The sequence below is a fragment of the Mustela nivalis genome, assembly GCF_964662115.1.
Source record: "Mustela nivalis genome assembly, chromosome: 13".
NCBI lineage: Eukaryota > Metazoa > Chordata > Mammalia > Carnivora > Mustelidae > Mustela > Mustela nivalis.
This window is the reverse complement of record NC_139032.1, coordinates 6,822,943-6,838,006: the sequence shown is the minus strand read 5'-3', so window position 1 is coordinate 6,838,006 and position 15,064 is coordinate 6,822,943. Positions and strand designations below refer to the sequence as shown.

Below are 15,064 nucleotides of genomic sequence, written 5' to 3'. Positions count from 1 at the left end.
AAGATTTATTTCATCGCTTACGATTCTGTTCATTCTCCATCTAACCTACTTGTTAACTCTCCCTGCTAATGCTGATAAACTGTCTTTCTTAACTCATCTTTGGTAACTCTTCCCATGGGGATATAGCGGGTAAGAGAGGGAATAAAAAAAACCTTTGAATGTTATCTTTTCGCAGTTTGGTGATCCCAGTTTGACTCAAAAAAAATGATGTGGGAAGCATTTCCCCATTGGCTGTTTTCAGCTAATCCTTTTAAGCTTTGTCCGGACATTTATCTATAGATTTCTTTCTTTATCTCTTATTTTATCTCTCTTTTCAAAGACATTAGTTAGATAGTAAGATACCCTTTGATCTCAAGATAAGTCATCTTCTGAGAATAAAATTAGAGAAAATCAATAATGTTGTGGGGGAATATTTTAAGACACAGAACGCTGTTCATGTTATATTCAGTGGAAAATGTTATAAAGCAACATGATTGTGCAATCTCATTTTTCAGTCTATTTATCTATTTATCTATTATGTATCTTATACACACACACACACACACACACACACACACACACACAGAGGTACAAAGAAAGCCAGATAAGGTAGTAAACAGAAGCTTAGGGGGAAATAGAATTATTAGGGCTCTTCTTTCTTTTTTCCCTATATTTTTTTTTCCTGGAGAGGATGCATTATTTGTATTAAAAGTATTTTTTAATAGCATTTTTAATATTTTAGCACATGTTGTGGACTGTTACCAGCAGAAACTATATTAGAAAGCTTCTATTACTAAAGACTGACTGTTAAAGACTGTCCTTTTTTGTAGCCATCTCTGTAAAATTATTTCAACTGGTTATTTACCAAAATCAACAGGAAAACAGGCTAACAGAAGGACGAGAGAGTCCTTTCACTTTTCAGAAAGCACTGAACAATTAGAGAACACATAGCTCTCGGCCAGCTGTCTGCTCTAGCAAGAGTGGCAGAGACATGGCAAATCTGTTCCTGACATGAAGAGAAGGTACATCAGGGTTGGAGAGGATTAGAAGCCTCCACCCCATTGTTCTGGAGTCCCAGCCCCAGAAATGTGATAAAAAGCTAAACTGTGCTGAGTTTACTGTGTGTATGCACTATTCCAAGAATTCTTTATGTGTTAACTCACTTAATCCTGTATGGTAAACTACTATTATCCTGCTTTTATAGATAAGGGAGCTAGGGCATAAAGACATCAATCTGCCCAAGTCCCAGGCAGTGAGTGACAAATCTGAGGTTTGAATAAGGCAGTGTGGCTCCAGAGCTCGTGCTCTGCAGGGCTGCACCTTGCTGCTTCTCATTTGTTCCTACTGAATAGGGTCACTGTCCTTCCATCATAAAAAACACTTCACTTGCAGTGATGGCTGATTCCACCGTGAGACTCTATCTGAATTAGAGTTTTCCCAAGATACATGCGTGCTCCGATAACAGGTAAGTAGAGAGAAGACTCTGGTTGGATCCCCCAGTCAGATCCTGGTTGGAGGACTTGGGTGCACATAGTTTCTCTGGAGGTGGTCTGGGAAGGGAGGAGTGAGGGAGCAGGGAATGTGAGGCCAGCAAGGAGGGAAAGTCAATAAAAGGAGCGTTAAGTTTATTATGGGCAACTGAGTCTTGACTTCCCAGGATCCCCTGGCACATTACTTAGACCTGTCTCAGACTGTCCTGCCCAAGGCTGGGGGAGCATGGGTATCTATCCATCAACAGCATCCTTGCTTGGTCAACAATTGCTACTGGGCTTGACTTGAGTGCTTCTGGGCTGCTCCACAGGCAGGCTGAGCACGATGCCCTGAGCTGGAGAAAGCCCTTGGGCAGACAAAGAGTGAGGAAGTGCATGGGTATGAGTGCGAAGCTTTCAGTGTGCACAACAGCTATGCCCTGGGGAACTCAGGTAGGCCACCAGTTATGAGGGAAGGCCTCGACAGTGCTTCATCGGTGCCCCATCCAACCAGTGTTAGCTCTAGATTTCTTCAAAATGTCGTTAGAGGAAAGGCAGAGGAATGCTCAGTTAATTTCAGAATGGTTCCCCAGACCAGCCACATCAGCATCCCTTGGGAGCTCATTAGAAATGCAGATTCCTGGGTCCTCCCCAGGTGTCCTGAATCAGAAACTTGGGGGAGTGTTGCCCAGCAAACTGTGTTTGTGGAAGACCTCCAGGTGATTCTGATGAACATGGAAAATCTGCAAACCACAGCTTTAAGGTGGAAAGGGCCCCTATCAATTTATCCTCTGAGAGAAGACGGAGACTCGAACTTCTCCAAAATCCCAAATAGCCACAATGCAGGTTTCCAAGCCCTGAGAATCTCAGATTCAGATACTCCCCAGACCCCCTGTAGTTTCATATTTTTTTCTATGTTAGTTACAGCAGGTGTTAGGCTGCTTTAACAAAAGAAACCAAAGACAATGGCTTAAACAAATAGAAACGTATTTCTAATGTAAAAGTCTAGCCCACAGAGGCTGGTGGGGATGGTTCTGCTCTAAGGAAAGCATTCAGGGATCTGGGTTCTTGCCCTCTTGGCACTCTGCCATCTCCTTGGGTGGTGTTGGCATCTGGGTAGGCAAAGCCAGGTTCCTGTCTCATCCAAATTCTGGCCATCAGATACAGCAGACAGAGACAAAGCTCAGAGCCAGAAGCTTATCTTAGTTTGGAAGTAACAGTAGTTGAATATAACATCACCTCAAATATTCTACTGTTCCAGACTGAGTCACAGGACTGTGGGTGACCACACACAGTGCTGGGCAATGTTGTTGGCAGCTTAGCAGCTTTGCTCCCAGGAAAAAGGGATCTGGAGGACAATCCACAGGCAGTCACAGCGTGTGCCACAGCGACACGAAAGGTGTCACTGCTCCTGTTCTTTGTTTTGTTTTCTACTGTATTTACTCATGTCCTACCTTGTTCCTGGATGGTACTGAGGTGCCTTCAGAGTGTGAGTTAGAAGATCGCCTTCGGATGGCTTATTAAGACTCCTACACCACTTTCAAGCCAGAAAGCATCATCTACTACATCTTTTAAAGAGATCTATGCTCAGGTATAGTGGACCAGACATCTGCCATCTGGTAAAGAGCTTATTACTGGCAAAGGGACTCAGATCAGAATGGTTCTGAAGAAAATAAAGGTACATGACAACATCAGCATTTTTAGAAACAAGGGAGAGAGCAGAGAGAGGATGAACTCCGAGGAGGATGATAGGAGTAGAAGGCAAGCCTCTTCCTACTGCCATTTTGCCCAGACCTGGCAGGGCCCAGAAATGGATTTCTGTCTCTGTCTCTCATCTGTGGGTTCCAAACCCACCCTACCAGGGCAGTTGACTAGCAGGTTAGTTGCCAGGTTTGGCTCACATGGGGCTAATACTGGGGGAGCAGGGGGTCTAATGCATGGCAAGACTGGGAGGCGCCAGGAGGCGAGGTCAAAGCCGACATGCTGTAGGACTCCAAGCAGCCTTGGGAAGGCGCATAATGAACTACAGGTATAAAAGGGAAAAGTTTGCATTTTTTTTTTCTTAAGAAAAGAGCAAAAAACCAAGTAAAAGAATCGGAGGAATAGAGCAGAGTAAAATAAGGTGGGGCGCCCAGTGTGATGAGCCTTTTCTGAGTTTGGGGGAGGTTGGTGGCGTGTTCTGACTGACGGCTAGTTCTGTGGGCGACGTGGGATAGCAGAAAGAACCAGGGTCGGGGTGGGAAAGGAAAGTGCAAGAATAATGGTGCTCTGAATAGCGCCACTCTCGGAGCTAAAGGAGTATGTCACCTCAGCACAGTCTGAGAATGGATCTTAAACAACAATTTTAAATAAATCATAATTAGAAGGTTAATTAACGGACGTGGAGCACAATAAAAGACACAGACAGGCCTTGAACTGTGCCCTGAAGCCCGTTGACTTGTGCTTTTGTATCTTTCCCTCTAGGAGGAGGGCCTATAGATTATATCTGAATATATCTCAGTAAACCTAACAAGTAAGCACAAGCACAATTGAGCCACTCGGCATAAGGCAAAAAGCCTCGCCCATGTCAACATGCTGTAGTGTCCTTTTAAATTTAAAGCTGCTATGAAGCCTGAAAGGAAATACCAATCAGCAGCCCTATATCCTCTTAATGAAGACCAGCACCTTCATATTGTTATCTCTTTGCTTTATACTACACAGAAACAGCCTGAGGATGTTGTCTTCTTCCTGCCCGCCACAGAATTAGCAGAGAATCATCCATACCAAACTATTACCATTCATTCCCTCATCATGTAACTCCAGCAGACAAGAGATCTTCAGCACTATTTAGTCATGCTCACCTGCACGTAGAACATGCGGAGTTTCAGCGACGTGAAAGAGACAGACGTCTCTGAATGGTTCCAAGGTCCTAGCACACCCTGGGGTTCCATGACCATGCACAGCTTCGCCTCTGCCAAGACAGCGAGATGGTCTCTGTACCTCTTTCCTCCTCTTCCCTGGCCTTACTTCCTCTTCTACCCTCTGCCCTGGGTCACAATGCTCTCTCAGGGTCAAAGGCACCCAGAGCCACCCTACCTGAGGTCACGTTACAAATCTGCTACCCATTACATTACTTGGATGAGCTCCTGGAGCTCTCTGAAGTCCAGTTTCCTCATCTCTCAGATGAGGACAAACCTAATAGACTCGTTGGGAGGATGAAGTCACTTGGAAACAGAAAGTCCTTTAGAACAGTTCCTGGCACAGAGCAAGGAATCAGTATGTTAGATGTTTCTCCATCTCTCTCTCTAGAGATTTTATTTATTTATTTATTTATTTATTTGAGAGAGAGAAATAGTAAGAGAGCGCACAAGCAGGGGGAGTGGGACAAACAGGCTCTCCACTGAGCAGGGACCCTGATGCGCACTTGATCCCAGGACCCTGGGATCATGACCCGAGCTGAAGGCAGACACTTAACCGACTGAACCACCCCGGTGCCCCAGCCCAGCTGCTTTCATTCCAGCTTGTCATATTAAGGAAGGAGACAACATGGTGTCCCCAACCCCTGGCATGGCTCCGACCCACCTCCAGGCCAAGGGCAGCAGTCCACGAGGCAAGCTCTGGAACTCCTAACTTGAGATTTCAGTTCTGTTATACACACAGCACAGAATCTCTAACTCTTGACTCTCCTTTTGGCCAGTCTTATGGACTTTTCCCACTTCAAAACTTCAAAACTTCTGCTTCTGGCCGAAACGGAAAGCGGTGGACAGTTATTTCCCACCGGAAATGGCCAAACACAGAGACAGACAAAATATATAAAGCGAAGGTATTCGAGATGCTAGAATTGGACCCTGAGAGAGACTAATTCTTGAGGGAAGGGAAGTAATGAAGTGGCACCTGTGATTGCTACAGCTTAGTGACTTCCTTGAGAGATCGCCCCATGCATGGAGCGAGAACCGAGTAGAGCCCAGGAGGCTCCCTCTTTCAGTTGCAGAGACAAAGCTAAGAATCCAAGGAGAACTTGGTGGTCCCAGAAAGGAGACAGCGGCACAGAAAGATCTCAGAGCATCTGTAGATAATACAGATCAGTCTATATGAACTGGGATCAGACGAAGGAATAGAGGGAAAGAATGGATGACAAAGGAGCACGAGGGGACTTTGGGGGGCGACAGATCTGTTCATTGTCTTGATCATGGGGTGTACACAGCTCAAAGTTTCTCACTCCGTACACAATGTATGTGGTTTACTGAATGTCGGTTATACCTGACAGTTACAAAACCGTCAAATAAGAAACCTTACCCACAGCCCCGGTTTCTCCTGGCTAACCTTGTAGTTTGGGGTGTTACAAAGATCATTCACAGTTCAGGCAGGATTCACTCCATTCTCTTGGCTCTCCAAGCTCTGTTCCTGAAGCATGTCTGGTCTCTGAATCTATCACTTGAAAGCAACTCCAGACTTAACCATTTCACTTCATTCCTTTGCCTTCCGCAACAGGAAGGATCCCTAGCATCTTTTTAAGGAACTGTCATGAGGGAGCCCCATGGAGCACCCCCAGAGAGTGAATCTGGTTCTGGCAAAAAACCAACAAAAACCATATTCTTTCTGGCACCCTGGCAAGAGTGGGCTGTCTAAAAGGTTTGAAACAAAATTAGTGTTGACGTACCATGCAGCAGGCCCTGGGCTTCCTTCCGCACTCTTGGCTTCCTGTTATGTGTTCTTGCTACACCCCTGCTCCCTTCAGCCCTTAAAGATACTTCCCATAACCTAGTCCCATGAACCCTGCAGAGAGACAGTGTTAATTCACTCCTAGAGTTTAAATACTGGAGACAGTTCATCTCTAGATGAGAAGTTAACAAAAATAAAGGTGTTATTTAATACTGAGAATTAGGGACCTACACGTGATGACTTTTGCTTCTCTACACCATAAGCATCTGATTTAATTACATACACTGCTATACTCCATTGCTTTCTCCTTGATCTGAGCAACCATAACCGTCCACATGATTACCCAGCAGCTCCTCTGCTTCGACCTCTGTCCCCCTCAGTCTGTTTGCAACACAGCTGCCAGAGCCATCCTTTAAAGATAAAAGCTAGATCATGTCACTCCTCTACTCAAAGCCTTGCCTTGGCTCCTTTTCCACTTGGAGCAAAATCCCAAATCTCCCATGTATTCAGGTCCCTTTGTAACCTAGTCCATTGTTACCTGTGACCTCTTGTCCTGCCATTTACTTTATTCTCATTCTTTTCAGTACCTCTAGCGTCTGTTTCATTTCTGGGACTTATTGGGTAACTTACTGCCACAGGGCCTTTGCACAGTCCTTTTGCCAGTAAAGTTCTTCCTACCATCAGTAGCATAGCTGACTCCTTCAACTACTCTTAAGTCTTTGCTCAGATGGTTCAGTCCCAGTGAGGCCCATCCTGACCTTCCTATTTTATTTTGTTTTATTTGAGGGGGAGCAGAGGGAGAGAGAGAAAGAGAGAGAGGGAGAGAGAATCTTAAACAGGCACCACACCCAATGCAGAGCCCAATGCAGGGCTGGATCTCATAACCCCGAGATCATGACCTGAGCCAAAATCAAGAGTCAAACACTTAACAGACTGAGCTACCCAGGCACCTCTGACCTTCCTATTTTAAACTGCAACCCATGACTCATTTAGTTTACTTATTGTCATTTATTGTTTGTCCACAAGGGCATGGATTTTGGTGTGTTTCGTTCTCTAATATATCCCAAGCTGCTAGAAAAGACCGTAGCATGTGGGAGAAGCTTAATAAATATCTGTTGAATGCGTAACTGATTTTGTATTCCTTGACCTAGACACGAATTAATACTTGAGTGATCTTGACCCGCCTAAATGTATGTATGCCAAGGTGGTCTTCCATTAGGAGAGAGACCCTAGTCTGATTTGAGGCTGGTTAGGGTGAATACAGGTCACCTCTGGTTGTTTTTCTAGCAAGTTGGGCAGTCAAGCTCTTAGTATTTTAACGATTCTCCTAGTATTTTCATGATTCTCCCGAATTGTGTTTACAGTTTTATTATTATGGCTACATGGCTTGTTCTGAGAGAGGCCCATCTGTCTCATACCTCCTCCCCACTCCATCTGTCTTCCCATAGCATGCTCTCTCTCCCACTTTCTTTCTTTCTGACCTTATGATTTAAATAAGTGCAAAAAATCTTTGGCACTACCCAGAGTGAATGAAAAGCTCAAGGCTCTCTCTGTTGATACAACAAAGGGAAGCCAACTAAATCAATTAAAGGAGTGGGGTGGCAGGGAGTGTGGGGTGAGAAGTTTGTTTGCTTGTTTGTTTATTTATTGATGTGTGTGTTTGTTTAAACTTCGATTCATTCTAAAAAAAGACTTAAAGCTGAGCCAAGGAGAGGGCTGTTTTTTTTTTTTTCTTTTTTTAGTCTAAGGAAGGGAACTAATATTTTTAAACATCTACAAATTGTGAAAGGTGCTGTGCACACATACACACACATACATTAAAATATATGTCATCTGTAACATAAACTAAAAATACATTTAAGTTCAAAATTTTTTACATTAAAAAAAACCCACATATGCAGAAATTTAGAAAAATGAACATCCAGATACTCACTATCCATAATCACAATTTTAAACACTTGGGCATATTTGTTTTAGCGACCTAGATAACTTTTGGCCAAGGAAATTAAAAAACTATTGACATCATAACACATCACCCATAAATATTTTAGCATCCATTTCTAAATTCCCTACATTACCCGAGACAATTATTCCACCTAAAAATATAATTCCCTAATATCTAATTCATATTTAAATATCTCTACTTGACCACTGATTATTATTCTTTCTGATGTTCTCATTGTTCCCAATTAGGGCTATGGGAGCCCCTTAAATCTGACTCCTTTTGATGTGATTCCATCAATCTTTAAGTACTTCATAGCTTTGAGGCTCACCGTCTTCTATCCGTGCCACAGACCAGAAATCACATGGTTCTTAAAGGACCTGTGATTCCTTTTGGGAGAAAAGAGTATTTAGAAACCAAAATCTGGTCACCAGGGTGCTTATTACTCCTGTGATGTCATTGCTTCTAATCTAGGCACTTTCAGGGCTTGGACCTAGGAAATGTATTTTCAAAATACCGTGGATTAATAATGATATTTTCAATTCTCACTTGAAAGTTCAGAGTCTTTGCTCAACTTATATGATTTTCTACCTGTATTATTTAAAACATCTTGATTCTTAATATATTATTTGCTTTATCCTATAGTATTTATGAAATAGTTCCAAATTGCAATACCAACCAGTATTACCACTAATAACAAAATTATTGAATAAAGTGCAAGATCATTTAGCAGCTTTGCTTTTGTTTTGTTTTGTTTTGTTTTTTGTCCTTAGATATGCGGACACTAATGAACTGGGAATTAAGTACCTTGCTCAGATTTTCATCAGTAAGGGGCAGAGCCAATGTTCTACATAGATTCATTTGATTCACTTCTTCTCAGTCCCCATCACCAAACTACAGAAAGAACTAGAGGAGACAATCAGTTGAAGGAAACAGATTGACAGCAGAGAAAGAAAAAAAAAAAAAAAGCCAGAAAGGTACTTGAAACAGAATATGGGTATGAGGCTGATGAAAAGCCTGCCTGGGGGTGGGTACGGTGAAACCAGCCCACTGATTACTGCCTTTGCCCTAGGATTTCTCTTTCCCCTGTAACCACGGTCCCAGGTCAGCAGTCTCAGGAGCACCTGGGGACTTGCTAGAAATGCAAACTATCAGGCTCCACCCCAGATGTCCTCAGTCAGAAACTCTGGTGTGGGACCCAGCCATCTGTGTTTGCACCAGCCCTCAGGAGACTCCGCTTCAGCCGAAGTCTGACAGCCGCTGCTCTCTAAACCTTATGATTTCTGTTCTGGAAAGTAAAATTCCCAGAAGCTTCCTAGGAGAAAAAGGGTTTTTATATTTTTATCCTTCCCCACTCCCCCCACCCACAAAGCATGTAAACTTATCCATAAATAATACATAGAATTTTTCTTTGAGTATATTAAAAATGAATATATGTGCTATTACTCCATATATCTCATTCCATTTTTTTACTTTTTGCACACAGCATTATGTTCAATATACACAAGAGTAGGTATTTTGTGATAATAAAAGGACCAGAAATGGAGGATGAGGAATGAAGAATAAAATAAAGGAGAAACCTGTGTGGACCCCCAACAACCACATGCCCCAGACGAGGGACATGACCACTCTGCAGACCCCAGTCATGTTCCAGTTCATAAAATCGTGGGGATACAAGTGTTTCATCTCAATGTCATCAAGTCACAACACACTTAAACTCAATCTTCCTATCTTTAAAATGGGAATAATTACAGCCTGACCCATGAGGAGCTGAGAGAATACTATGAGAGTTTTGTGAGCTGCAAAGAGCTACAGAGTTGTGACTATTACCAGGTCCTTTACCAGAACTGACTTGTAGTGAGAGCCATACGGCATGTACACAAAGGTGGTTCTCCACACCACATCAGATCCAAGGACAGCCAAAACTAAAGTGTGTGTCTAATGAAGAAGTGTTTCCCTAACTGGAAGTGTATCAGTGATGACATCACTAATACACTAAGGATCCTTAGTATATTAGTGATGGTGGGAACCTTCCATGCTTGTTTTGCTCTTTTAAAGCACCTTCATTTGTGTGTGTGTGTGTGTGTGATAAAAAGTTTCTTTTGAGTTATGTTGTTTCATTTTATCCATATTTATGTTGCCGTGCCCTATGTTCTGCTTTTCTCATACTCAACAACCATCAGCACTCAAAACAGCACAACTGAGAAGGGAGGAATATGCATCCAAAGTCTCAAATTTATTAGGGATTAAGTGAACCCCCAAGAAAAATCAGCAATCACAAATATTCTGTCTTCACTATGCTTCTTTCTCTATACTTTCTTTTGGGCGGGGTCATTTAAAATCATTTGCAGAGTGACAACCAACACGTCAGGTCTGTGCCGATGATCTACACATTCATGTCTCTTGGCCACACGTCCTTATTAGACCCCAGACCCACATAGCTCACAGGTTTGTGGACATATTTGAGTCCCAGAGATCCACAAACTCAATATATACAACACACTCCTGCCTTCTAGGCCACCCCTCTCCCCCGATCCTCTGGTTTCATTATTTCTGCAACAATACTCTTCCCTTTTCTGGCAAGGCCAGATGCTTCTGACTCCTCTTTGCTCACCAAATGGTGATGAAATTATTTCCATTTTACCATTGAAATGTCATTTGAATCATTTTAATGCCTACAGTTTCTTTCTAAATTTAGCACTTGAGTATCTTTTATCTAAACAATTGCTGTAGCTTGATTTTTGTCTTGACTTCAATCTCTTCCTACTTCATTTCTTCTTCCAGAAAATATCAAAACTTTAATGACTAACATTTACTGAGTTTTGATTGTTTACCAACACCGTTCAAAGCATTTTCTGTATATTATCTCATTTAATCCACACACAAGGCATGCATTAATGTACCACCTTGCTCCTCTGCTATGAAACCTTCAACTGCTACCTATTACTTCCTCCATGAAATCCAAGGCTTTCATTGCGTTCCCAGTATAGACCATTAGGCAGTTTCCTTACCACCCTTTCCTGGATTCACTGTGTTCGAGCCAACTGGATCACCTATCATTTCCCTAAGGCACCATGTGCTCATGGCTCTGGTTTCACCCATGCTATCACTCAGCATTTTCCATCTCTACCACTGCTCACCTTTTAAACTCTAGCTCAAATACTATCTCCTTCACCAGACTTGCTCTAGCTCTTACAGTAACCCTCATCATTGCTTTCTTTCTTTTGTTAATTCATTCACTAAACATTTATTCCCTTCATTGTTCTTTCAACCAAAGTTTAATTTTACTGCTAGGCACCCATGCTGCTATTGTACTTCGCGTCTCTGGTATGTTCCTTAGAAATCGGTCTTAGACAACCAACAGAATGGGAGAAGATATTTGCAAATGACATATCAGATAAAGGGTTAGCATCAAAATCTACGAAGAACTTAGCAAACTCAACAGCCAAAGGACAAATAATCTAATCAAGAAATGGGCAAAAGACATGAACAAACATTTTTCCAAAGAAGACATATAAATGCCTAACAAACAAATGAAAAAATGCTGCACATCACTTGGCATCAGGGAAATACAAATCAAGACCACAGTAAGACACCACCTCAAACCAGTCAGAATGTCTAAAATTAACAAATCAGGAAATGACACATGTTGGTGAGGATGTGGAGAAAGGGTAACCTTCTCACACTGTTGGTGGGAATGCAAGCTGGTGCAGCCATTCTGGAAAACAGTACGGAGGTTCCTCAAGAAGTTGAAAATAGAGCTACCCGATGGTCCGGCAATCACACTACTGGATATTTACCCCAAAGTTACAAATGTAGTAACCCAAAGGGGCACCTGGGCCCCAATCTTTATAGCAGCAATGTCCACAACAGCCAAACTGGAAAGAGCCAAGACGTCCATCAAGAGATAAATGGATAAAGAAAATATGGTATAGGGATGCCTGGGTGGCTCAGTTGGTTGGACGACTGCCTTCGGCTCGGGTCATGATCCCGGGGTCCCGGGATCGAGTCCCACATCGGGCTCCCAGCTGCATGGGGAGTCTGCTTCTCCCTCTGACCTTCTCCTCGCTCATGCTCTCTCTCACTGTCTCTCTATCTCAAATAAATAAATAAAATCTTTAAAAAAAAGAAAAAGAAAAAGAAAATATGGTATATACATATACAATGGAATACTACTCAGCCATCAAAAAAATTAAATCTTGCCATTTGCAATGACGTGGAAAGAACTAGAGTATATTATGCTAAGCGAAGTAAGTCAGAGAAAGACAATTATCATGTGGTCTCATTCATATGTAGAATATAGGAAACAGCACAGAGGATCATAGGGGAAGGGAGAGAAAACTGATTGGGAAGTCATTAGAGAGGGAGAAACCAGGAGAGACTCGTAACCATAGGAAACAACCTGAGGGCTGCTAGAGGGAAGGAAGGTGCAGGGAGGGGGCCGCTGGGGGATGGACATTAAGGAAGGCACTGATGTAACCATTACTGGGTGTTATATAAGACTGAGGAATCCCTGACCTCTACCTCTGAAATGAGTAATACATTATATGTTAATTAATTGAATTTAAATTTAAAAAATAGGAAAAAAAGAGAAATCTGTCTTAGAGTAGCGATAAGATTATGATCATGATTATGTTCGGAGGATCTCTTCATTTTTGTAGCTCAGTCTACCACCTCTTTGACATGGTGCTTAGGATTCATACATGCAAATGTTCATTCTTTCATTCACTCATTCATTCCAAAAAAAAAAAAAAAAAAAAAGGCATACAAACCTCTTGTGTTCCCAGAACCGGTACAGAACAACAAATAACACAGTGACTGCCCTTTGGAGTTTATAGTCCAAAGGATTATAAAAGTCTGTTTGCAAATAATTAAAATGCAACACGGCATGTGCAGGAAACACAGTAATTAATCATGCCTCCCCAGGGCAAAGGCAGGTGACAAAGGGTGTTTGAGCGAAGTCTTTAAGGATAAATAGGAGTTCAGTAAAGGAGAAAGACAATCCAGAAAAAAACAAACCGTATGTCAATCAGCCTCTGGAAGTCCTTAGATACCATGCCAAGTGGACATGATTGTAGGAAACTTAAGGTAACTTTGAATAAATATTTGCTGGATACCCAATGAATGCTTTCTCCCATTTGTGTGGTTCTAGAATCTTACACCACATGGGGAATCACTTCCTTTTATCTACTTACATTTGGGGTAAAACCCAAATTTTGGAACCCCTTTTCTGGCTCCAAAGTATTCACCTGCACAACCCACAGGCACTAGCAAAATCTCATGAAATGAAGTGGTCGTTCTGAGACGGGAAGAGACATGTGATGTGCACGAAGTAGGAAAAGGAGCATCCAGCCCAGAAGATTAGGTGCAGTCCTCTAAGGAAGAGCAATGTAACTCGTGTCACCTTTCTATGGGTAAGTTTTCTTGTCTGGGTGTCTGTTTTAATGTTTTAATGTGGGAAGAGTTTGTTGGGCTGTCAGTAAAATCACTAATTTTCATCAACAGTACAATATGCAAGAAATCTAAGCCTCTGCTAATCTCCTGAGGTCAGCATTATTTTTTCACACCAATGCTTTGACCCCCAAACCTGCCCTTTTAAGAAGAAAATCTAGGATCAGTCATTTGACGCGCGCCCACGCCGCTGGTCTCGCCACACACTCATACATAGTGTCCAAGTGCCTCAAAGGCTTTTTTTTTTTTTTTTTTTTTTTGACAACGGAAAGACTTATAAGTCTTTTACTCCCTAGGTCCCAGGCTTCAGCCAGGTCTACACAGTATGCCACTGAACCCCGGTCCCACCCCGTCCAGGGGATTCTTGGTGACCCCTGTGGAGATGTTCTTGTTTCGACATTTCAGGGGGTTCCACAGTGGGGTCTGCTCCCATGCCTGAGCTGGGGCTCCCCATATCATAGCCCTATAACCAGACCCAGAACAACTGCCAGCTGTAGCCCCCAAATCTGATGGAACCAATCTGTCTTGGCCTCCATGTTGAGCTCCTTGGGCTAAATAACCTACCCAAGTTTACACAGCTAGAGAGAGCACATGCGGTTTAGAGGCAAAGTCAAGTTTACAGGTAAAGCCAAGACTTCTGGGAATGTCTTACTTTCCCCAGGAAGTTCCTCGCCTCAGGTGAGAAGTCTCTGTTGGTTTAAGGGCTTGAGAAATGGGACATAGGTTTTGTGAGATACCTGAGCCTTCGGGATTATCAGCACTCGGTGTCTGAGAACCTCATATCGTGTCCAGCAGATCTCTCAAAGGAAGGATTCCTTGAGTCTGCGTGGCTAGACTCCTGCTTCACTTGGTGACTTGGAGCACATGATCTTTCATCTGAAGGCATTCTGGATGTGTCTTCCTGTGCTTTACGCAAAGCTCGGTGTCTGACCCAGTGGCCTGCTGGCATTGCGCAGGGAGAGCCTTTTCCATGCCACATTTGGTCAATTGAAATACGAACTCGATACAAACATGAGGGAGGAACAGTTTTCAAATATGACCTCAAGATTTCAGAATGCAACACCTCAGGATAAAAAGGCTCAGGAAACGGGGTATCTGGGTGGCTCAGTGGGTTAAGACTTTGCCTTCAGCTCAGGTCATGATCTCAGGGTCCTGAGATCGAGCCCCGCATCAGATTCTCTGCTCAGCAGGGAGCCTGCTTCTCCCTCTCTCTCTACCTGCCTGTCTGCCTATCTAAAAAAAAAAAAGTCTCAAAATGTGTTAAAGCATTGAGACATACAGCATATAAACCCACGTTTTTGTCCGTCATCCATGCATATTAACACCCACTATAATCATACCAATAACCCTAGTACGACGTACCCTTCAAATTATGTGATATATATATAATAGAACTCTCCATCAAAACGGATAATGAAATAATAAACATAAATTTTGACATGAACACACTTTCTCTCATCCGAAAAAGATCTTTTAAGAATGATAAAAATAAACGTCTTTCCGAAGTGGGCTGCTGATCTCAAGTCCCTGCCAACGTTTCATCACATCCCCTCTCCTCACTTTTAACTTGACCCTCTTTGCC

The 15,064-nt window shown here is 42.7% G+C and overlaps 1 protein-coding gene across 5 annotated transcripts in view; it reads right to left on the bottom strand.

The window, feature by feature from the left end:
- RFX3 (regulatory factor X3) overlaps positions 1 to 15,064 on the bottom strand; it is a 440,711-nt gene that overhangs the window by 420,075 nt on the left and 5,572 nt on the right. For 2 of the 5 annotated variants that reach the window (XM_082694413.1, XM_082694414.1), the window contains exon 3: positions 4,289 to 4,398. The exons of the other annotated variants lie outside the window; for them this stretch is intronic. The gene's annotated coding sequence lies outside the window, so the exon portion shown is untranslated. The remainder of the gene's footprint in view (positions 1 to 4,288; positions 4,399 to 15,064) is intronic. 5 annotated transcript variants of the gene reach the window in all.